The sequence below is a fragment of the Cololabis saira genome, chromosome 24 (assembly GCF_033807715.1).
Source record: "Cololabis saira isolate AMF1-May2022 chromosome 24, fColSai1.1, whole genome shotgun sequence".
NCBI classification, from domain to species: domain Eukaryota; kingdom Metazoa; phylum Chordata; class Actinopteri; order Beloniformes; family Belonidae; genus Cololabis; species Cololabis saira.
In genome coordinates, this window is record NC_084610.1 from 13,358,003 (window position 1) to 13,381,912 (window position 23,910).

Consider the following 23,910-nt stretch of genomic DNA (forward strand, 5'->3'; position numbering starts at 1 on the left):
GAATTTAGTAAATGTTGGAATGGAAGAGGCTACAGCTGATGATCACTAACTACATAGTTACAGTGAACACTTCTGCCGGGAAAGAGATCATCACCTGGAGCTCAATACATGATGTCTCCATAAAGGTAAGGTTCAAATTAACATTTCAGACAGCCATTTCACAGTTTGGGTGAGTGGAGGTGTGATTTCTGTTTTTCTATCAGTCAAGGGGGGCTTCGTAAGAGCCTTTAGCCACTTTCCCTGGGTCGACAGCAGAATCTGTAAACATGCTATAGCAATATGCACCCAAAACATGGCCCTTTCAACTCCACTGGCTATCCATCGCTACTCCCTGATCCAGGATTAAGTCAAACAAACATAATTCGAGCTATTTTTAATCACATAAAGCATGATTTAATATAGGCAGGCAGCACACAGAGACAGGAACAAGCTCAGTTTTAAGCTTATGACTATTTTCACCTAAACAGAACACAATTACAACACGAGGCATCGTCAAAAAAAGTCAAAAAGGCCACGTGCTCTAAACGACCAAAACTAGTGACGAACTGCTACATAGAAAAGCCTGCTGTCACATGAAAGATAACAACACATGGACTGCAACAGTTTAAGGATTGTCACTCAGCTATGGAAAAATCACCACGCCACGCCAAAAACGGCTTCACCTTCTGCAATCCAGCTCATATTTTGGCCTTACAAAACCCATTTTCATACATGAAAGACTGTTTGTGTTTCCATCAATAGCATACCACAACTTACAATGGAGTCATGTTCAGAGACGTTAGTGGATAATGCCGAATGTGGATTTACTGATGTCACCTTGCACTCAACACCCACCCACCCAGTCCTCAGTAGTCCTGTGTACACCGTGGACAACTTCCGATTCCTGGCAACAATGATCTCACAGGATCTGTAGTGGGAGGGGAATACTGTATTAACTGGCACAATTGTTGGACTGCTTTGCACCATTATTGTATATATGAATAATTTTCTTTATTAAATATAATATTTTGAGAGATGACAAAAAAATGCCTTGTGTGTGTTTGTGTACTTGTAAGAAAAAGTTGATTTTGATTTAAATTTTGTCGCTTTAATTCAGTTCGTCGTGAAGTCTCCTTTGAAGTCATCTAAATCTGCGACTGGGGTTCATGAGAAAACCAAAGGGGGCCCTTTGGGCTACTGAAAAGTTAAACTAACACAAACAGGCCCAAAATAGTTATACTTGAAAGCCATTAATACATTCAGTGACTCATAATATATACCAAAGAAAAACATTTTCAGGTTTTTGAAAAAACTTGATGAAAAAAAGCCAAAATGTGCCAAAATGCCTAATTTGCTGTAGTTCTCACAATATGGAAGTCAATCTTGGTACAATAAATAGAGACATGTCACTGATTAGATTTCTAGAGTGTTCTTTCCTTAGAATCCTTGGAGATATGTACTTTAAAAGTGTAATATTTGGCAGAAATAAATTTCTGAATTTATAATGTGAACCATCTTCATTTAATATGCGTACTTATCTAATGCATATTGAATGAAGGTGGCAATATCCATACTTAAAGTTACATTCTCTTGTGACCTCACATATTTGGGGGGTTTTTCATGTTAAATTTACCGAAATACACATTGTAGTTGCTGAGATGTTCTTTGTTTTTAATTGGATGTGTTATTTCTGAGCAGGATTCTCCAAAATGGACCCCATTAGGAAAGGTTAGACTTATTCATACAGAAGGATGTTCCCTCTCATTTACTGTGCTCGGTGTGTATCAGGTAGTGGCATCTTTACTCATAAGACCGTCATACCCCAGACTGTTCTCATCTGTTATTCCATGATGAAGGAACAAGCTACCAAATAATATCAGAGCAGAGGACGTCCCCCTTTTTACCCTCTAAACTGCTTGAACTTATCTTTCTTGAGAACAACTTTTTTCCTTAACATGCATGGCAGAGTTTCTTTTGTCATTGAAGGTTGAATTTTCTTCCTCAATTTACTTAATTACTTCCAGTCAGGTGTAAAAGAAGGTGCCACCTCCATTAATACTGTTTTCTTTATTCTAAAAATATGATAATAATAATTAAAAAAAAATATTTGACTGTAGTGGGTCTTAGTCAGTGGCGATTCCTCTAAGACTGCAAGGGAAGCTCAGCTTCTAAAATGTCCAAAAATAAGTGGTCAAATATGTACTGTTGTGTTTACATTTCATTGACTATATATGCGCTAGAACGCGATCACCTTTAGTTCAGAATCAGCCTCTTATCACAGGTCCCAGACGCGACTTCACAATAACAGTGCAGAAGCTCAGCATCTATGGGAAGCATGGAGTGGGTTGTTCCACTGCAGTCAAACAGACCGTCATTGGTTAAATGCTTGGTTTTGTCCCGGCCATCGGAAGCTCAGCGTCTCTGGGGGTCTATGGGGCAGTGGCCGTGCCTCGGCTGGCCTGGAAGCTGCACTTCTGCATGATGATTGGATGATCTGTCTGAGGCTGAATCTCTTTCTGATTGACAGCGAAATGAGCGAATCAGCGATCTTGAGATATAAACACTGCCGGAGAAGTTTTGTAGCTTAATTCCGTCATTCTGAGTTGATCTGGAGAGTTTGGAAATCCTCGTAGTGAATGTTGTCTTTGTTAAAACGATAAGCGACACACTCAGCAACTTGTTTCTGGTGTTTGGAGACTGTAGTGGTGTTATTGGAGACTCAGACTTCTGTTGCTCTACAGTTATTGTCCCCAACGAGCAGCGGGTGCTGCTGTGAGCCGCTCCATCGTTGCAAAGCATTCACAGCCGGAATGGAGTGTAGAATTCACATACAAATAAACTGACACAATTTATGATGTAAGGTGAAAATGAGCTTTCCCTCCTTAAAAGACAGGCAGCCGCCACTGGTCTTACAACCTGGGATTTTTAATTATGCCAATATTCATTCAACAGAATGTTCCCAAATAAATGGAGTACATTTGGACCCATTCTTCTTTACATTGCTTCAGTTCATTGGGGCTTTTAGTAACTTGGTCATGCATATCTCTCCTTAGTTCCCTTCAAAGCATTTCAATTGGGTTAAGGTCCTTGATTTGTTTCTTTTTCAGCCAATCTGAAGTAAATTTGGCGGGTTTCAAATCATTGTTCTGATCATTGTTCTGATACTGCTCTGAAACTACAGTTATAAGTATGCTTAGCACTCATAAGGCTTCACAGTTGACTCTAGATTGGTTCATGGTTGACCCAGCGACCACAAGGTACTTAAGTTGTCTGAATGCAAAAACGCATTTAATCACCACCACTTCACCACCATGCTTGACACTTAGCATGAGATGTTCCTACTGAAAATCTGAGTTTGGGTTCTGTCAGACATTAGACTGAACATGTTTTTTCCTGTTTACCCTTCCAAACAAAGTATACTTGTTTGATTTATGTTATTAAGGCCCGAACACTTACAGTGCAAAGGCCCTATTGTATCTGTAGGAATTTTTTTTTCCTCGTTTTTATTTTTCAGACAAAATGAGGGCCTTTTTGCCCCCCTAAACGTGCCCCAAAAGTCACCATATTTGCACGCCCCCCCTTCATCTGATTGGTCCATAGTTGATAGTCCCTATTTACTCGGTTTTGGGTCCTTGAACATAATTGGTGCAAATTAGCCCCGCCCCTTCTTCTGATTGGTCGATATTTGATAGTCCCTATTCTCTGCAATAACCTTTGAGTCGAGCTAAAGACATGTGGGTGGTGTCATCAGACGCGGTATTGAGTACTTGACCTTCATTGGCCTGAATTAGCCCCGCCCCTTCATCTGATTGGTCAATATGTGATAGTCCCTATTTTCTGCTATAACTTTTAAATGGTTTCACATAGAGAGTCGTGGGTGATGTCATCTGACTCGGTTTTGACTACTTGAACATAATTGGTGCAAATTAGCCCCTCCCCTTCTTCTGATTGGTCGATATCTGATAGTTCCTACTTTCTGCCAAAACTTAAATGGTTTGATATAGAGAGTCGTGGGTGGTGTCATCCGGTAAATGTCCAGGCCAGACATCTACATGGAAGTCATACAAGCTGCAGCACGCCTGAACGTGCACAAGGGTGCAAGGGCCCGTTCATCGCTGATTGCAGCTTTAATTTTTCATTTTTGTGCCATGAAAATGTATTTAACATACTCAATGAGGCCTGTAGAGTCTGACATGTAGCTCTTGCTCTTAGTTTTTCTTTTCTCTTAATTTTTTCTGCCCGTGTCTGACCATGTGATACACCTGCTATGATATCCACTCCTGTAAAAATTAGAAACTCTTTTGAAAGCTTTTCTCACTGTAAAATATTCAACTCCAAATGATCTGAACATGGTTCTGTAACTCTTTCCACAACCACATCACCGCTTCTCTGAGACCATTAGTTATGTCTTTCCTGCTTGGCATTGTGTTAACACACCTGAATGCGCCAGACCTCGACACATTAGTCTACATACCTGATAATGATTAGTTCATCAAATGCTGACGAATAGAAGCACCTCACTACAACCTAACCTCTTAAATACTTTAGAAGCCTAAAGTGGGGTACTTGGTGTTTTCCATGTGACTTTTTGGGTTCATGTTTCTTAATGGCATGTGTGTGTGTGTGTGTGTGTGTGTGTGGGGGGGGGGGGGGGGGGGGTTATAGGTTGTTCATCCTGGATTTTACTTTCCTCAGACAAACAGTTAAGGTGTTTTATAACTCTCGCTAAACTATCTTCAAGAAGCTTTTTTTCTCCAATAAAAGGCTCATTCTGCAGGTCAGATTGAGCGGAGATGCAATGAAAACATTTCTAGATAACAGAGCTGGCAACAATATCTTAACATCCTGTGTTTAATGTTTTGAACTTTCTTTGGAAATAACATTTAAGAAATAGATACAGTATCACGTTACTGTGATCACTATGGCTGTCCAATTTGCAGAATCAGCTCAACTTTGCAAGCTTGTTTTTAATCTAGCAATGTCTCTTCACTGAGCATGAGAGGAAATGAAATAAAATCAGAGAAGACAGCAAATTTGTGAAAAATGTCCCAGCGCCAGTGTCAGTGGGAACGCAATAAAGTAAAATTTATCAACTGCTCTCCAAAATTACAAGCAACTTCCTTGCCTGTGCCTCCAGTCTTATTTCAAGTTGCTTCAAGAATACAGCTCACATAAGGAATTGATTTGCTTTGTTGTAATTTATATGGATTTTAATCCGAAACTAATGAGTTCAAGTAAATGATTCGGTGGAAACTGAATATAAAACCCTTGTCTGACCTGTCACTCAGAGGGCTATTTTCCATTCAGACTTTATGATCAAGCATTTAGAATTCTTACTGAGGTAGATTGGAGCAGAGCAGGTATGGCAAAGAAGCTATAGCTCCCCCCGCACCCCCCCCCAAGTCTCCATTTAGAGGCCACATCACCTTGTGAAGTTGCAAATTGTTTTTGTGCCCCACAGCTAAACTTAATGAAGATTCAAATCGTGCCAGGGAAAGCAGTCATGTGTGTCCAAACACTCTGAGGAGCAAAGGAGCCCATGCACCATAGATACAGTACCACGTATGCACATGCACAGGTTTGCACATACAAGGGCTCCACACGACCCTTCTCAGCCACAGCCAAACACAGTGCACACATCTCTTTGCCTGGTGGACATTCATTAGGATGCAGAGAGGATGGATAATGTGGTTTAAGCAATCAAGGAGCTGGCAGACCAGTTTCCATTAAAGATAAGTCCCATCACCTCCTGATACCAGATTATAAAGCCACATGTGGTTTGCCCCAAAAGTAGATAAGCATGTACAGAGTGTGTACATGTCTGTCAAATATGGGATCATGTTTGCATATACCTGAACTTGTGAAGGACAAATGGGATTTTTACATGCATTACACATGCAAGTATGCAATGCTTGAATTATCAGCTTCAAACAAAGTAATATTTTTTTGAAGATACAGATGCCCTTCAGAAGAAGCTGAACGTTTATTTACAGTGTTCCAATTTCAACATGACGGGGGACGCAGTCCACCAAGCCCGGCCAGGGCTCCCACCGCTGCCGGAGCGCTCCATTCACACCCACGACAAAGAACATATAAACCTGAGGATGAGTCCCACAGCTGTCAGCCACCCCCCCCCCCATCCCGGCCCTGCTCCACCAGAGTCCCCACAGACGCCCGCCCCAACGACATCCGCCCATCCGAGGGCAGCTATGCCCTCCCAGCGCAGGCAGCCACCCTCACCCAGTCCCCCGATGCGGAAGCTCCAGGCCCACACCTCAGCCCACACCGGAATAGTCCGGAGAACCGCTCAAGTGGCCGCTAACCGGGCTATTCCCAACCCCCCCACCCAGCGCCACGAGCTAACACCCCTCATAGACCACCAAAGTCCCCATCAGGCCAGAGACAGAGCTCCACCACGATGACCCCCAGCCCCCCACACCCCACCCCCAAGAGCCACTAGATTCCCCCCAATTCCCAAAGTTATAAAATCACCACCCACCTGACCCCACTAGGTGATGAAGCCCATAAACGGGGACCAGAGAGAATGCAGTTCTGCCAAATGATGTTTAGTGGAAGCAGACATTATCTCGTTACTGATATAGATCTGACACAAGATTCCTAAATTGATGAATACATAAATTTGACTTTTGTTTCCAGTTAAAGGAGCCGTCTGTAAGAAATGGCCAAAACTGGTACTGCAGTCACTTTCAAAATATTGTTGAGCGGCGTGTACCCTCCCCCTCCTCCCCCGACCAGAGGTTGCCAGGTTGGCTGCAGAATGCAGCAGGAACGTAGGCTGCCATGGCTGCGATAATTAGAGCCGAGCTGGCAACCCGGATGCCGAAACAATACTGACTTGGTGATTGGGAGATAGGTGGAGGGTGGAGCTTCAGAAACAATACTGACTTGGTGATTGGGAGATAGGTGGAGGGTGGAGCTTCAGAAACAATACTGACTTGGTGATTGGGAGATGGTGGAGGGTGGAGCTTCAGGCCAAAACAAAAAATGACAACATAAACATCAGTTGAGGGCTGCAACTCCTCTTTTTAAACTGGAATATCCTGGCTTGAGTGCTGTTGTCAGTGACATAAGTATTTGAAATGAACATGATTTTTAAATGTCTGTTGACATATCGGGGTCATTTTATGATTCGTTTTATTATTGCTCTTACATACAGCTCCTTTAATTAGAATGGTTTTCTTTGCGATACATAAGGCAGTGAGAACCAAGGGAGCTAAGTAAGGTTCCATGTGGATGACACCCAGGTGACCTAGTATGCATAGTGCGGGGCACACAGGAATTCTGCAATTGAGCCATGTGGATACATTTTCACATCCCTGCAGCCCACATTACCTGAGTTACTGCAATATACCAATTTTAGCTTGGATGGCTTAGTTTATGGTAAACCAATTATATTAATTTGGATTACTTTACATTCAATTCAAGAAAATCTGTCCAAGCATGTTCTTGTTCAAGTCACTCAGACCATGATCAAGCACCAAAAAAACCTGTAAGTAACATAAATTGCAGTTCATTTCATAACCTCATTCCCATTGACTCCCGTGTTAATATATGCAACTTTGCAGCAGAAATAAACATATTTACACTTAAAAAAAAAAAGAATTTGGACTTCATAGCCAGAGTCCACATTAATCTCTTGGAGGCTGTACCACACCAGGGAAATGTATGTAAATTATTAAATCTATCTACAATATTGCAGTTAGACGTTTCATTGACTGTCAGCTAAACCAGTGGATAGTCATTATCACTTCCTCATCAGAGGAAGTGATAATGTCACTTGCTACACAGTTTAGTGAAGAAATCAAGAGTTTGTACCCACCCAGCATCAGCTAAACACAGCTGTCATTTCTTACTCTGCCACTGAAACATCTGAAATGGGATATTTTGCTGCAAACGTTAGCTGGCAGCTCTGCAGCTCGTCCTGCATGGATGAGCTGAAGCACTTGGTACTCACCTCAACTGACATAAGGTGGGCATGGTCCCATTGTCTTCCTGGATCTGTTGCACCCTTTTGAGTCATGATGCTGCAGAGGACAAGGAAAAGAAGAAGAAAGGGGCTTCAAATCTGTTCTTCACAAAAACAGTCTGTGACTTCCCAGATTGCCTCTCCAAACATTTTTTTCTTTTTACAGTATAACGCTGTCACCTGTGGGTCTGCATTGGTTGGGTCATTTGACCCATAGCTGACGGCACCAGGCCTTACTCTGCAAGTGCCAGAGCAAATTATGGCAGATCCCAGTGGATGTCGAAATAAATGGCAGCATTCGTGTCAGATGTTGCTGGCGAGTGGCCCAGTGAATCAAATTGGAAAGCTCTTGAAATTATCAGAGGTAAGAGTTGCTTGACCGGATGACCCATCTGCTGCATGCGATACAAATCGTGGAACCGGAGAAAGTCCAGCTAGTGACCTCTGGTCAGCCCAGGCCAGAAGCCAGATACTTTTCCAGGCCAAACCAAACCCTGTTCCACTGGTCTCTTAGTACAACTCAAAAACAGGCCATATTAGTTTTAAAATATAAATTACTATGATCTGTTAGGTCTTATTCACAGTTTAGAAGTCAAGTTGAAACAGTGCTAATTTACTTAAGTTATGAAATAGATGAGTTTCTGTACTACCTGTTATATAAAAAAAAAGATTTAGCAGAAATTGTGGAGAATCAAATTTTAAGAAAGCCTAAGAAAGCTTTTTAAAAGAAGTACTCTGCAAGACTGCAAGAAATACTTTTTCTTACATCATCGATAAGCAACACTGTTGCTTTGAGCAAACTATTGTAGAAGTTTGTTCCCAATTCAAGTTTTTGATAGAAAGGAAAAACAGCAGGAACTAGTGAACGGTTACCTTGGAAACCAGTCCTAAGTGCAAGTCTGAGCTTCAAAAGATATGTCAGACCAAGTATTTCTGCCAAGGTCAGTTTACTTTTTGTATTTTCTTCAACTGGCAAACATAAAAACACACACACAAACACACACAGACACGCACACTTGTGTCATCTTTGAATTAAGAGGCAGTTGCATTTAGAGGTGGAGATTTCCAGCCTCTATTCATATCATCCACGATGTCAAACTTGGATTTACTTTTTCAAAAGGGCAAACCAATTACAAGTACCATCTTTACGTTCTTACAACCCATATTTTCTTCCGTGTCAGTTATGTCAAATCTAGAAATAACTGGGAGAATGGTGCCAAGATTTCATCAGAATTATAGAGTAACTTTATACAACAATGGCATCATGATGGCATGCAGTTTGGCCAGGCGGGGGCAGGAGTAAAGCAAAGACTCATACAGAAGCAACCAATAGCCACTTTTCAAAACAACTACAATGGCTGCAGAATTGCTAAGAACCTTTCTACCTCACTGCAGCTATTTTCTTCTTTAGCAGGGATCGAATAAAGGAACTTCAGCCGCCGTGTCTCCGTTACACTGTACCCCCACGCAAGAAGTGTTGACTGAAGAAATAACACAGCTGACCACAAGGTGGCAGTAATGCACTTTTTTGCTGTTCACAAACAAGTGTTTTTGCTTGCTTTTTTAAAAACATACATCGCAGTGATAGCAATTGAAATGTAACCGTCTACTTTTGCAGGGCCATTTCTGGTAATGGAGACATGCATCAATAATCCACCCTGAAAAATCTAGCCTGGACTCCCGCTAGTGGAAACACCTAATGACACCAAAGGGGCTAGATCTGGGTTGCAAGTAGTGGAAGTGCAAACCATATAGATATTTTGTGCATAATTAAGGCAGCAGTCTTTCGACTGATCACTGGCATAGCCAGTGGATAGATGTCAAAAGCTGGGTTTCTGCTCTTCCTGATACAGTAAGCCCCCGTCCAAGTAGGCAGTCGTTGCAGATAGGCTAATGGCGCTCTGAATGCACCACTGACAGGATATTTGAAACAGGAGGTCCGTCCCTAAGACCTTCAATGCCCCCTCCATCATGACTCGCCGCCTTGAGTAGGGGGACACTGCAAGGCTCCCGTCATGTATCAACTGCTTGTTGAGGATCTCACTCCACTGGATTTCAAGGCATCCCTTTTTTAACTTAACTAAAATAGCTGATTTGCGGTAACTGAACTAAGGTGGGTGTATTTCAGCTGGCTTCTATCCCTGCTCCTTTCATCCATTTGCAACATAGCACCCTGCAGCACAAAGGAAAGGGAGGCTTTAAAGCATTCTTCAAAACATCTTTGGGTGACAACACAGGGGTGTGTCCAGTTCTTCTTAGTCTGAAGTTGATGCTAGTTTGGTTGTTGCTCTCCCTATGTCACATGCCTTTCACTGACTGGTTATGTCTATTTAGTCGCATCAATAAGCAGTTTCAATTGCATCTTTTGGTACTGACCCATGGAAATCAACTCGGATCCAGAGGGAACAGACTAATTCTTCATATTAAAAGGGGGAACAAATAGGGATTCAAGTACATTTTTTCTCCAATTTTATTTTATGCTAAAGAGTTAGTCTCAAATGTTTTCAAATGTGCCTCAGTAGCAAGCATCTTTTTCCTTCCTACCTGGTATAACACATTAAACTACAAGGTATTTGGCAGGGGATCTGCATTGCTTTGTCCAAAATTCATAGACTCCTTTTCCCGATGGAGCTTGAAATGTACCTTTTGGGCAATCTGTGAAAAATGAAATCTCACTCATCATTATTCTGTCAGGCTTTCGGAAGACTTACTGGCAATTGCCAAAAAAAAATTATTGATGAAATGAAATGGAAGTGTGATATTCCATTGCCAATAGTTCTCTCAGAAGTTTGAAGGTGTTTTCCTCTGGAGAAGAAACATACCCACTGAGGTGTAAGATAGACTTGCTCTTCAAACTATGGCAAGTCTTTATAAACAACTGAGCGTGTTCCACCTCATAGGATTACTGTTAACTGAATCTCTCATACTACAATACTTTTGAACTAAAAATATACTCTGTCATCAAAATATATGCAATAAATGTGAAAATCTTTGCCTGTTCCTCATAAATCATGAATTGCTCCTTCCTTTGCCTCTTCTTTGCCTTTGGGTAGTTATGTGTGTGTGACCCAAGTGGGAAAACTAACATCAATCAGAGGAAGAGGCTCCAGGTTTCTCCTTTCCATCAGTGATTTGCACACGACTTCAACAGTTTCTGAGCTCGAAACTCCCCACCAGTCCGTTTGAAATGAGAGCGCCTTCTGGATGGAGGATCAAACGGCTTCAAGAACCAGGAAAAAGGAAGTCCAGTTGCCTTTTGGGGTTACATTGTAGGAGGTAAAAGAACAGCAGGAAAGATGAAAAGAAAAAAAGGCTGGCCATTTGATGGTAAATAAACTGAAACATCTCATTTTGCAGAACAATTGGGTTTGAATTTTAGAGCATTTATTACATTATTTACAGTCACAGACGTGATAAGATGCTGGTGGCTGGAATTTAATTGTGTTAATTTAAATGTAAATAAGAGCTCCAGTCTTAATGAAACTTTAGTGAGTTTTCCTACAGAAGGGTTCTGTCTGATATTTATGTATTTATTTCAGTGTTTTTGTTAGCCACTGTTGTACTTTCCAATTCTTTTCTTTTCTCTGAAAATAAAAGATTTGTGAACATTGACTGAGAATGGCCGAAATACCCCGCACAGCTATATGGAGAGCATTTGGGGAGATTTGGGAATTATCTACTCTTTCCATTGGTCACCTCAGGACAGAAGACATTATGATTAAAAAAAAGAAAAATAAACATGATGCTTTACATGATGCCCCCCCCCAAACCCATTATCGCGAATGTTTTGATCTGAGTTTTACTGAAGAGAACTATATCTTGATCATTATTAATATGTATCTAAAACATTGTCTGCACACAAAAGAAGGCTTTACATTTGCTTCGTACTCTCAGAAATACCAACAAATACTTCCAGACCATCTGTAAAAGCAAAAGCAAAGCAAACAAATTCTTTTGGGATTTGTCTTTTTAGTGGTCCCCATTTGGATCATCATGTTTTTTTTCTTTCTTTTTTTCTTTTTTTCTTCTTCTTTTGAACTCTTCCAGGTATCAGAGATTGGATGCTGTGACAACAGTGACTTGTAAAGTGGCTAGGTTTTTCCAGTGGCAGCAGAATTGAGTTCAGTGTCCTTCCCAAGGATGGGTTGGCATGTGACGGAGCTAGGCATTGACCTGGTCACCTTCTTGTTGAAGAGTGCTCTACCCACTATGGCACTTATACTGAAGAAAAATAGTTTTAAAAGGTGCCATATTACCAATAAAACACTATGATAACACAGTCATGTCACTTTGTTCAGGGTTCCCTAAGTGGGAAAACATGCATCATTTAACTTCTTAGAGACTTACAGATATAATTATCCAAATTTCCCATCTTTAAGTCCTACATATTTCAATGCTGCATCTTCTATACACAGCAAAGCTGTAACACTGACTTCAAAGGAGAAAAACGCTGCAGAGGAGGGAGTGGAGCTGAATCAAGTAGCAGACTATGAGGACATTTTTGAAAAGAAGTTTGTTGAATTGCATTTTTGATATTTTGCCAAGAACCTGTCATAAGCATTTCATTAAGATGTCATTGCATGCCTTTGGACTTACATATGTACGTATGAAGTGTCAAAATAATCTTTTTTTTTTTACTTAAGATGTCATCAACAGCTGTTTTTTTTTTCATTTGTGTACGAAAAAACTCTGGTGTTTACAAGTCTGGCGCAACACTTTACTTTGGGGCTTAAACCAACTACGTCATTAGATCGGGACTTTGATTGACAGATCCTACTAAAGACCAATAAGACCATCCACGTGGATGAAAAGGATAACTTCTGGCTAAGCATCATAAATGTCGCTGTTCCAGCTAATGCAAGCAGCAACATAGCCAGTATGGGGCTAAGATAAGCTATATAGGACCACTGCATTCATTTTATAACCCAAGGTTTACAAGGAAAGATTGATTAGTTTCCATAATGTGTTGGAAGAAATTTAAAGAAGCATCACCCTTTTACAGCCATCCCAAAGAGGTTAGTGTGTAATCTTTGTTGTTGCAGTTCCTTTTTTTGTTTAGCATGGCTTGGTTTAGAAGTCTTTTTTTTTGTTCCCGCCAAGCAAAATGAGTTGTCTGAGTTTATGATGTTTTCCCATCTTTCATTGAAAGCTTGCAGAAATTCAACCAATCAGAAAAGTAAGAAAAATAAAGTGTTACAATCTGTATTGTATTTGAGCCTTTCTTAAACATCAACAAATCAACACAAATAAACATAAACATTTACTGAAATTATAACTGATCATAACTGATAAACCGCTATGAACAACTAGCGGTTAGCTTAATGCTAACGTAACATGGAAAATCCCATTGACATGCTAACGCGTTAGCATCGCTCCCGTTTTTTAAGTTTTCCTCCCAAACTATCATCTATTTCCGAACACCGTCAGAGGTAAGTTCAACACAAAAGGTAAGTATTACTCACAGACATATGCTCTTTAGGGTTCAGCAGAGAAAAAACAAGTTTAAGGAAAAATAACAGCTTTGCTTAACGGCTTTCTTCAGTAGACAAGAAACTACGGCAAGTCTACATGGACAAAAAAGCACAGCACAGAGTCTATGGAAGGGCAGCACAATAGGTATATCTCAACTAGGCTATAAGAGACAAAATGAAAAAAAAAAAAAACAGAAAATCACATTGTCTTTAAAGAATGCATTTGCAAATTATAGTGAAAAATAAGTATTTGGTCAATAACAAAAGTTCATTTCAATACTTTGTTATATATCCTTTGTTGGCAATGACAGAGGTTAAATGTTTTCTGTAAGTCTTCACAAGGTTTCCACACTATTACTGGTATTTTGGTCCATTCCTCCATGCAGATCTCCTCTAGAGCAGTGATGTTTTAGGGCTGTCACTGGGCAACACGGACTTTCAACTCCCTCCAAAGATTTTCTATGGGGGTGAGATCGGGAGACTGGCTAGGCCACTCCAGGACCTTGAAATGTTTCTTACGAAGCCAGTCCTTTGTTGACCGGATGGTGTGTTTGGTATGTCATGCTGTAAGACCCAGCCACGTTTCATCTTCAATGCCCTTGCTGATGGAAGGAGGTTTTCACTCACAATCTCATGATACAGCAACAGACCATTACTGTGAGGATTTTGCAGGTCACTTCAGGGGTAAAATTGATGACATTAGATCCAGTCTTTTATCTCAACAGATTTTAACTCTTAACATACCTGGATCAGTGCTTTTATCTGAGGAAACACTGGAGAGTTTTGCCTTGGTTAATGCAGGGACACTTCATCAGGAGACACGGCATCAGCTTCCATAGTTACGCTGACGATACGCAACTGTACATCGCCGTGTCTCCTGATGACACTGGGCCAATTGATGCCCTTTTTAACTGTATTTTAGACACCAAGTCATGGATGGCAGCAAACTTCCTACAGCTCAACCAGGGCAAAACAGAGATTTTACTCATTGTGCGTCTTCGATCTAGCCAGGTAGCGTTAGGCGCGAATGGCTAGCTATGGTCAGCTATGGTCTGATACAACTCTTTTCCCATCACTGCATAATCTTCTGTGAAGAGGTGAGCCAAGTGCTAGAGGCTACGAGCTCACCTCGTTTCCCCTCCTTTTTTTTTTTTACCTTTCTCTTTGATACACAAGCCATTCAACTTCATAACACATCATCAGTGAGGTCACTCTAAAATTAAATAAATAGTCACTCACTTTTCAAATCCTTTAAGGTTATTTGTTTGTGTTTGTTTGTGTAGGCTATATTTGCATATGGTAGAATATTTTTTTGGCCACCAGAAAAACAATGTTTGACCCGGCCTTTATTTGGGATGGACGTTTAAAATTAAAAATATTTTGCTACACCCAGCAGATAATTGGGACCGGCGGCAAACTGGGACTTGGCCATTATTAAGTTTTACGGTAACCCCTGAAAGTACGTTCCACAACTAAAAACAACCATGATAAATTCTCAAAAATATCACCCTCTCTCCATCCATCCTGCATACCTGCTTTGTATCAATTCAGGGAGTCACGGAGGTCTGCTGGAGCCAATCCAAGCTGTCACAAGGCGAAAGGTGAGGTACACTATGAACAGGTTGGAAAATATGGATCTTTTTTAGAAAACACAAAGTAATAGACTGAACTGATCTATCTATAGTTAAAATGCTGACATCACTCTACTTATTTAAACATTTAATGTGCTTGAATATGGATACAATATACAAATTTGTATGGTGACATTTTTTCTCCACAAATATTCTTTTTTTATTTATTCAAATTAGAGGGGTGGGAGGGGATGCTCTAGTTTCTGGAGTTGTAATTTAAAGACAAACTGTTTTAAATATTTTTTCTTATTTTTGGAACATGAATGTCTCTTTAATATATGACAAACAGCATTTTAGATCTTTTAAATGTGGTTTTACAGAGCTAAATTTGCTACCTCCCACAACACTGTTTGCCCTACTAACAACTGCTGAGGTCAACTGGCATGACTTTACCCACCTGCTTCAGTTTGTGTGAATTTGTGTGCTTTTGTGTGACACAGTTTGTTTGTTTGCGGGGGCGTGCGTTTGCATGCATGTCTACGCGTTAAGAATTAAGGGGTTATCAGTCTTTATTTCTCTAAACTGGGGCAGGCCGCATTATGTAAAGTGCTGAATTATATATCCAACCTGCCTGGGTCTGACCAAAGGGAGAGCGGTGAAAGAGAAACACAGACACAAAGACATGCACATTCTTGTCATCTACCCCTGCATCTACATCTACTCACAGAATTCCCCATTCTTGGCATCTTGTTATGCGTACAGAAGCAACACATGTGCTTTGTCTCATGGGGAGTCTCAGTATTCACACATGTACACACACTCTACATTATCTCCCACACTCAGGCCGACAGATGGGAGCACCAGATGATGAGCGCCACCAGATTTGTGTCTCGCGGTGGGAGCCATCGCTGACACCATTTAAGCTGAGAGAACACTCAGACTAACATTAGCGCCCTCTCTTTCCCTGCACATCCACTCAGATATATGTGTGTACTATACGTAGGGTATGTAGCAACTGCTGCGCTAGGAACAAAAATGATGTGAGCCCCATGTAATTTACTTGTTTCTCTGCATTAATTTGCCATAAAATGTGATCTGATGTCATCTAAGACTCAATAATAAGCCAACACAATCTGCTCCTTACACACAAACAAGACATTTGAAATATCTTGTATTTTTATGGCGCAAAAGGTTCACTGCTTACCAACATCAAAACATCTGTGGTGAAGAATAATGGAGGGAGTATCATGATTGAGGCTTACTTCAATACATCAGGGCCTGAACCAATTACCATTACTGAGGGGATAAAAATGGCTTCTGAAAAACAAGATCTGCCTTTTGGAATGTCCCAGCTTTCATCTCTTTATGGAGATGTTGCAGAATTACCTCAAGAGATGGTCAGACATTCCTCCTTAACATTATGCAGGTCTGGTTCAAAGCAAGAGCTATGAATGTTTAATAGATGCACTCAATTAAGACACAAGAAATTATGATTGTTTCTCTGATATAAGCTTAGCCACGATATATTTGTCTATTATTGTGACTCAGATGAAGGTCAGTTCACATTTCATGGTGATTTAATGCAGAAGAACAGCTAATTTCAAGAGATTGTCAAATCTTTCCTTGCCATTGTATGTTCTCTTTTTGCATATAATTCAAAAGCTATATAGACAAAGGAATAAGATGCATGTTTAAGCTTAAATAAAAATCTTTATTCTTGCTCATATGCACACACAGACAGTACATAGTCAGCTATGCAAATGAACAAATGGCCTTGACATTCTCTGCTTGCTGGAGCAGCTTTAATCTTGGCATGAAAGAACAATGACCTATTAGTAAACCTCTCAAGCACATATTGCAACTCGCTTGCCCGCCTCTGTTCAGACTGCTTGCTCATTCTCCGTTTTGTCCTACACTTCTCCCTCCAGCTCTTTTCTTTTGCTTTCAGTCTTTTTTGCTCTGTCTCTTTGCTCTCGAGCTCCCAGTGGACCCCTCGGTCAGAGCAGCCCGCCTTTGAGACAAACCAAACTTAACCAAACTAATCTATAGGAGGAGAAGAGAATCCACATCCTTTCTCTTCTTCTTCTGCTCCTCTTCCTCCTGAGACATTGCTGACATTTCACAATGAGAGAGTGTGTCATATTGGAGGGAGGGGAAGCAGACGAAAAGAGTAGAGCACCAGAGAGTTGACTCAACTCAGAGTGAAAAATATTCCAATGTGCACCAGTGGGGGTGTCAAGTAACAAGCCATGGGAAGTGTTGCAAAGTGGCATGAGACCTTACAAGTGCTTGGACATAGTTCTGGAGACCAATACCAGATTTTCCTTTTATTCTTTGAGCTGATCATGGTATTTGACCTGGGCCGCAACAGACCATGTATTTGGTATTTGCTGGTTTTTCTTTCTGCGATGCAGTCTTGAGCCTCTGTATTAACGCTTTGTGAAAGTTCCTTTTTCTTATTGCACAACACCCCAACGGAGATAAAAGTCTACTGTAAATTACCCAACTCAAATTTTCCATCTCAGTCATTTAGCATGTGGTCCTCTGGTGGACTTCTGATTAAAGCTTGAAAAAAATAATCAGCAAGTAAATTATAGTGCTACGATTTCTATTGCATTTAGCTGCATTGGTCTATTGTTGACTGAGGATAATTTGAGATTTTCTTGTTTTCTTTCCAGGAACCAACCCATGACTTAGTAGATAATTTTATCTAAATTGTAAAAATGAAGACAATATGATCTTATTAAACTAAAAGTGTGGATAAAACAGATCATTATGTAAACACATGACACACTGTGATACTTGAGAAACGTTTTCTCACCTTCTTAATTCACAATTTCCTCCTTTGCCTGTCCAAATGCTTTGACTAACAATTGTCAGAAGCATTAGCTTGCCCCATACATCCCTCCATCTATCCATCGTCCTCTTATCCAGTTTGGGTTGTAGGGCCAGATAGCCATGCAACTCTACTCCCTGCCTGTTGATGGCCTACTCCATTCCTCCCCCACTCATAAACAAGACCCAGAGACACTTGAATTCCTTTGCTTGAGGTAGCATTTCCAACACTGTAAAGTGGCATTCCACTGTTTTCTGACTATGAACAATGGTCTCAGTTTTGGATGTACTGATTTTGAGCCCATGCTAGCTACCCAATGAAGAGGGAACTTTGGAATGAATACTTAGATCCAAAGATCTGGGAAAGATAGCGAAAGATGGAAACCCCAAAACTGGGAGTGGATGTTGTCTACATGATTGATTGTACTTTGTGACAAGTGAAAAACTCACTCAAAGTTACCCCATATGACAAAGTGTCCTCTAGCCAGATGCTTCTAAGGGCACCATACAAGGCAACTCACCCACAATGTGTTGGTTAAAGGGAGATAACTTATAAAGTGCTCTGTAGAACTTTGCTAATGTCAAAGAGCTCTAGAGGCACAATTCCTTTAATGTCACACCTGAGGTAAGAACAGGAACTGTTACTTTTGCAACTGGAACTAAAGGTTGCATACACAGACAATTGCAAGAAACAATACTCAGAATAAAGCAAGTGATGCAAAATCATATGTACACATGAAATCTACATGCAGAACTATCTTCCCTTTTAGAACCATGGCTGTGATGGAAGTAGGTAATAAGGAATATCACACATGGTGCAGGATGGGAGTATAGAATAAAAACGACTTTGGATCTAAGCAGCCAATCACATTGGGTCTTTTTTTATATTGATATTTAGGGCCCGAGCACTGACAGTGTGAAGGCCCTGCTGTATCTGTAGGAATATTTTTAAATTTGATATTTCATGGTTTGCATTAATGGGCGTGGCCTAATGGCTCAACAGCGCCCCCTAGAAAACTTTGTGCCTCAAGCCCCACAATACGGTTTGACGTACATGCACAAAAATCGGTACACACCTGTATCATGTCGCAACTTAAAGAAAAGTCTCCTGGCACCATGGCCGAAACCGAACAGGAAGTCGGCCATTTTGATTTAATCGTGTCATTTTGGCGCAATTTATGCCATTTCTTTGGCCGCTTCTTCGCCGGAACCGTTATATGCACCCAGGTGTGTTATACATCAAAATGTGTGTCTCGATCCTGCGACGATGCGCATTACTTTTCTGTCAAAAGCGTTACCGTGGTGACAATAGACGCCAAAAAGCGTGCCCCCCCTTCATCTGATTGGTCCATATTTGATAGTTCCTACTTTCTGCCATAACTTTTCAATGGTTTGACATAAAGAGTCGTGGGTGGTGTCATCGGACATGGTTTTGAGTCCTTGACCATAATTGGTGCAAATTAGCCCCGCCCCTTCATCTGATTGGTCCATATTTGATAGTTCCTACTTTCTGCCATAACTTTTCAATGGTTTGACATAAAGAGTCGTGGGTGGTGTCATCTGACTCGGTTTTGAGTCCTTGACCTTTATTGGTGAAAATTGCACGCGTGAGGGCCCATTTATCGCTGCTTGCAGCTTTAATTATTTACTGATTCTTCTGTTGTCATGGCACCTAAACAAGCAATGAAACTGCATCATAAAATGTTATAAAACATATCATGAAATGTTATTTAGGTCCAAGCACGATCTTCATGAACCTTTACAAGGTTTTTATTAACAACCTCAAAAAGGGTTTTTAAAACCTACAACTAATGCGGAATCAGTGTTTTTTAACACTACAGAGAACTTGCAACATTTAGCTGCTTTCTCTTATAGAGGACTTATTGTAACCTTGTTGACAGAATGCTTTGTAATGGTATTTTTCCTATCGATACACAGCAAATGGGTGACAACAGTTGTTTATTAGACTTTCATTTACTGGATGAATGTGCATTCAATAGTATCCAAAGAACAAGATAGTATCGATGGGCATGCTCAACTCAGGCTGAATATCCAAACACCCAATAACTGAAGAGTGCATCACCAATGACCCGTCCTAGTGTAGGAGAGGATGTGTAAGAGCTTAAAAACTATCAAGAATGAGACTATATGTGCATGATAAAAGGGACTGAGATGACTGGTCTTACCTCCCAAGAAGTCTGGCACTGAGCCAGGTTGTAAAATGTATTTTTGAATGGATTTATAAACCTTCAACCTTTAATGTCCTATGCAAACATTGTCTTACGCTTAGTGATTCAACCGAGCTCTAAGGTTAACAGTCTCTGCCTGTTTGTATTGTTCACATTGTCAGGATAATATGACCTGCCGGTACCCGGCATAAGCTAAATCATAATGATGCTGAATGGTGCATATCCCCTTTCTGCAGCCCTGAATGGCAAATGGAAGTTTGTTGGGCATGTCAAACAGCTAAGGAGGTCATTTTGATACTGTCCAGCCACAATTTCACCGTAAACTGTCAGTCCACACACTCTCCTTCTCTCTCTCGGCGTTCAAGCACACATGCTTGCTTGCCTCTGAAATGGCCCTCTGAACACCCTAGCTGTGTGTCTCAGCTACAGTTGTGATTTATGCCCCGGTGGAAGCCATCTCTCTATGGACTGTATCGGACTATGAATGTCAGTTCCAAGCTGTGCCAGATTCCATCCATCACTGGAAAAATAATCTGACAATGAGGCTGAGTTCAACCACCACGGGTTCTCACTCAACTCCTCACAGCAGCACTCCTCCTTGATATCAAGCGAGTCATTTTTCTGAATTGTTTGGAAAGAGGGACAACTTTCTTTTGCTGGAAGCATATAGCCTGTCCTCAAGAACTTAAAAATTGATTTTACTCTTTGTATAAAACCAAACTTTTCTCTTTCCTTTCTTGTCGACATGATGAATCATTAGTCTTAAGTTGTCAACATGAATATGACAGAAATGCAGTTCTGTTTCTTAAAGCAATAAATTATTTTAATTTGCACCCACATCCTCAGAGATAGTTCTTTTCGAACTTCTCTCACATGAAAAAAAACAACGTTAAGCCCAAAGTTTTAATCAATGCAGTGAATTTGACACTATACTCAAGGGTAACTCCTGCCCTGAGGCAATTCCTCAAACTGAATTTTTTTCTCCCACAAAGGGCCGCCAATGCAATATCTTGTCCCACTAAACCACTCCCCATTTCCCTAGAGTTAACACTACCAACTATTTATTTCTCTGCCTGATATCACATGATTTCATGGATGAACTCTACAGTAAAGTTAAGAACTATTTGCTGTCACAAAAGTAAATTGAAGAGGTACAGAGAGTAGGTGTTTTCTTTCATGTAAGGCCTGTTTTAAGGAAGACTGGAGCAGGACTGCAGTTCACAATCAAATAATGTCTTTACATAAGACTGAAAAAGTATTCCTTCCACACTGTGTTTTGGACCACAACAACTTGCTGGAAATATTCCAGTCAGGTTTCAGGATCTCGCATAAGACCGAGTCAGCTGTCTTTGAGGCGACAAAAGATTTGTGTCTTTATACTTGAGAAGTCATGCAAATTTAACTCTAAATCTCTGGGCTGATCATTCATCATTCAGATAACTTGGAAGACTTCAAAGCCATGGTCAGCATTTCTCATCTAGGCTAATCAACATTGGTACAGCAAGTGGCTTCATTTTGAGCCAAATTTTAATTACAAAAGGTTGACCTTTGTTTTGAACAACACAGTTTCTAATATTGTTACAACCATGACCAGACGGTTTTAAGTCATTTTAAAAGGTCTATATAAAGAAAACATGTTTTAACTAAGTGAAAGGGAATTTAACAGTTCATCCTGAGAGAAAATCTTGATTTTTTTCATTTCTTTTTTTTATTAAATTACGTGGGTTTAATTGTAGTTATTGAAATATAACTTTTGTGGCTTCACCAGTCTAAAACTAACAACATCCAGTCAGTCAGATATGAGTCATGCCCGTGAAGGTGACTGTCTAGTGGTCTGTCTGGGAAACCAGGGCGTTTTACTTTCCTCTCCTTATTCACCCCTAAAGGCCTCTGGGCAGCAATCTACAAAAATAAATTCAGCCTCTGAAGATATGTGACAATTAAAATGACATAGTGATGCTATAATAACAGGATTAAGGTTTTTGGCTTGTATGTCAAGAAACATGTTGGCAGGAACAAAAATTATCTTTACTTCTCATTTATTTAAAGCTTTTGCATCAAACATATGCATTTCCACCAATTCTTCCATCAAACATTTTAAATAAATGAAAGTAAACCTAGAAAATGAATAAAACTGAAATAGTTCAACCAGCATAGAACCATATGGATTCAAAATTGTTGTAAGGATTTTGATGCTAGTTATTTGCTAATCAGGGATGGACATGACACATATATACTCTTTGACCTATACTTTGTGACATCTTTGCTCTTTGCAATTTCACCAAATGTCAATTTTAATTTAAAGAGGGCACTTCAAATAATGCATGTCATTATTTCATGAACCAATTGAGCCAAAAATCCAATACTTTGGCATGGGTATACCAGATATAAATTGTTGCCAATACCTAAGTTGCCCATTAGGTTGCTTTCCAAAGAGTTTAACAGCTAGTCAAATTTCAGATGCTATTATTTTCAAGTGTAAATGACCAATATTCTCATTTTTATGCTTGTTCATGAAAACACAGAAATAATCTACCAAATTTGAAACCGTTTGGGCATTAGACCAAGTTTTGGTTTATGCTCACATCTTGGGAGTTAATCTGTATTTTCTCAAATTTGCTTAAGTTATAACTTGACAAAAACAAACTTCTGAGGAATTTCCTAACTATAAGTTCCAAACAGCCTTGATGTCGCATTATCAGAACAACTGGGAGTTTTAAAACTGTTTTGAAGTCACTGTCCAAGGACAAAGAGCTGGGAGAACATTAATGTCCTTGTACATCATTAATGATGTGTACAAAGTCATATTTCAAGAAACTGAACTACCGGTAAGTGGCTCATCTTGACATGATACCAAGTTTCATAAAATGTTATCCATAAAGGGAATAGTTGAAGCATACATCCATGGGTTGCTATTGTTGCTAATCTGCTTGGATCCTGATGGTTTCTACTTGCAATTATACTCTTTTTTTTCCAATTGTCCACTGCTCACAGACAGCAAATATCTCGTACACCCCATTGTATCACAATCAAACAGATTCTGTAATATTTGGAAACATGTCATAATAGTAATTTCTGAAAAAGTATAAGTGGTGGAACTGTGTTGTGGATATATAAATAAAAAAAATTCAATTTCAAAAACCAAGAAAATTACCTCTCACTTTTATTCTGCAAGAATTGAATCTTAACTGATTTAAGAAGAAATTGAGCATTTACTCCAGAATCGTGCTGAAATTACAGCTAAAAACTGGAACAAAATACATTCCATTGTTTTACTGTGAAATCAGTTCATTTCAGTAAAATTACAACATATTCATTAATAAAAACTTTATTAATAGACATTTATTTTAATAGCAGCCAAGTATTATATCGAGTAAACCAACCTCAATAATATAATATTGTCAGGAAGAGGTATGTGAGGACCCAGATGCAGGAGTTCCAAAAATGATGATTTATTTAAACTAAAAACGCTGCAATGCAGGATCCAAAATCAAAACAAGAGCCCAAACTTGACAAAACCAGAAAAACATGACATGCCACATGGAGGAACACAACAGTACCAGCAGGGAGCAAGGGAAAGACAAGACCAGATATACACAAGGGTTAACGAGACACAGGTGCAGACAATCAGGGCAGATGGGAAACAGGAAGGTCAATCAAGAACTCAAACACAAAGACATGGGCTTCAAAATAAAACAGGAAGTAACAAACCGTGACAAATATAAAGAAATTCTAGGGGCAAATTCCTTCACTGGACTGCCTTTAAGACTTCAATCTGTATATTCGTATCCTTTCGTTCTGTGTCCTGAATTCTTGCTGTTATTTGGCACATGTTGCTTTTTTTCTTTACATTTCAGATAATGTTGGCAATGACGATG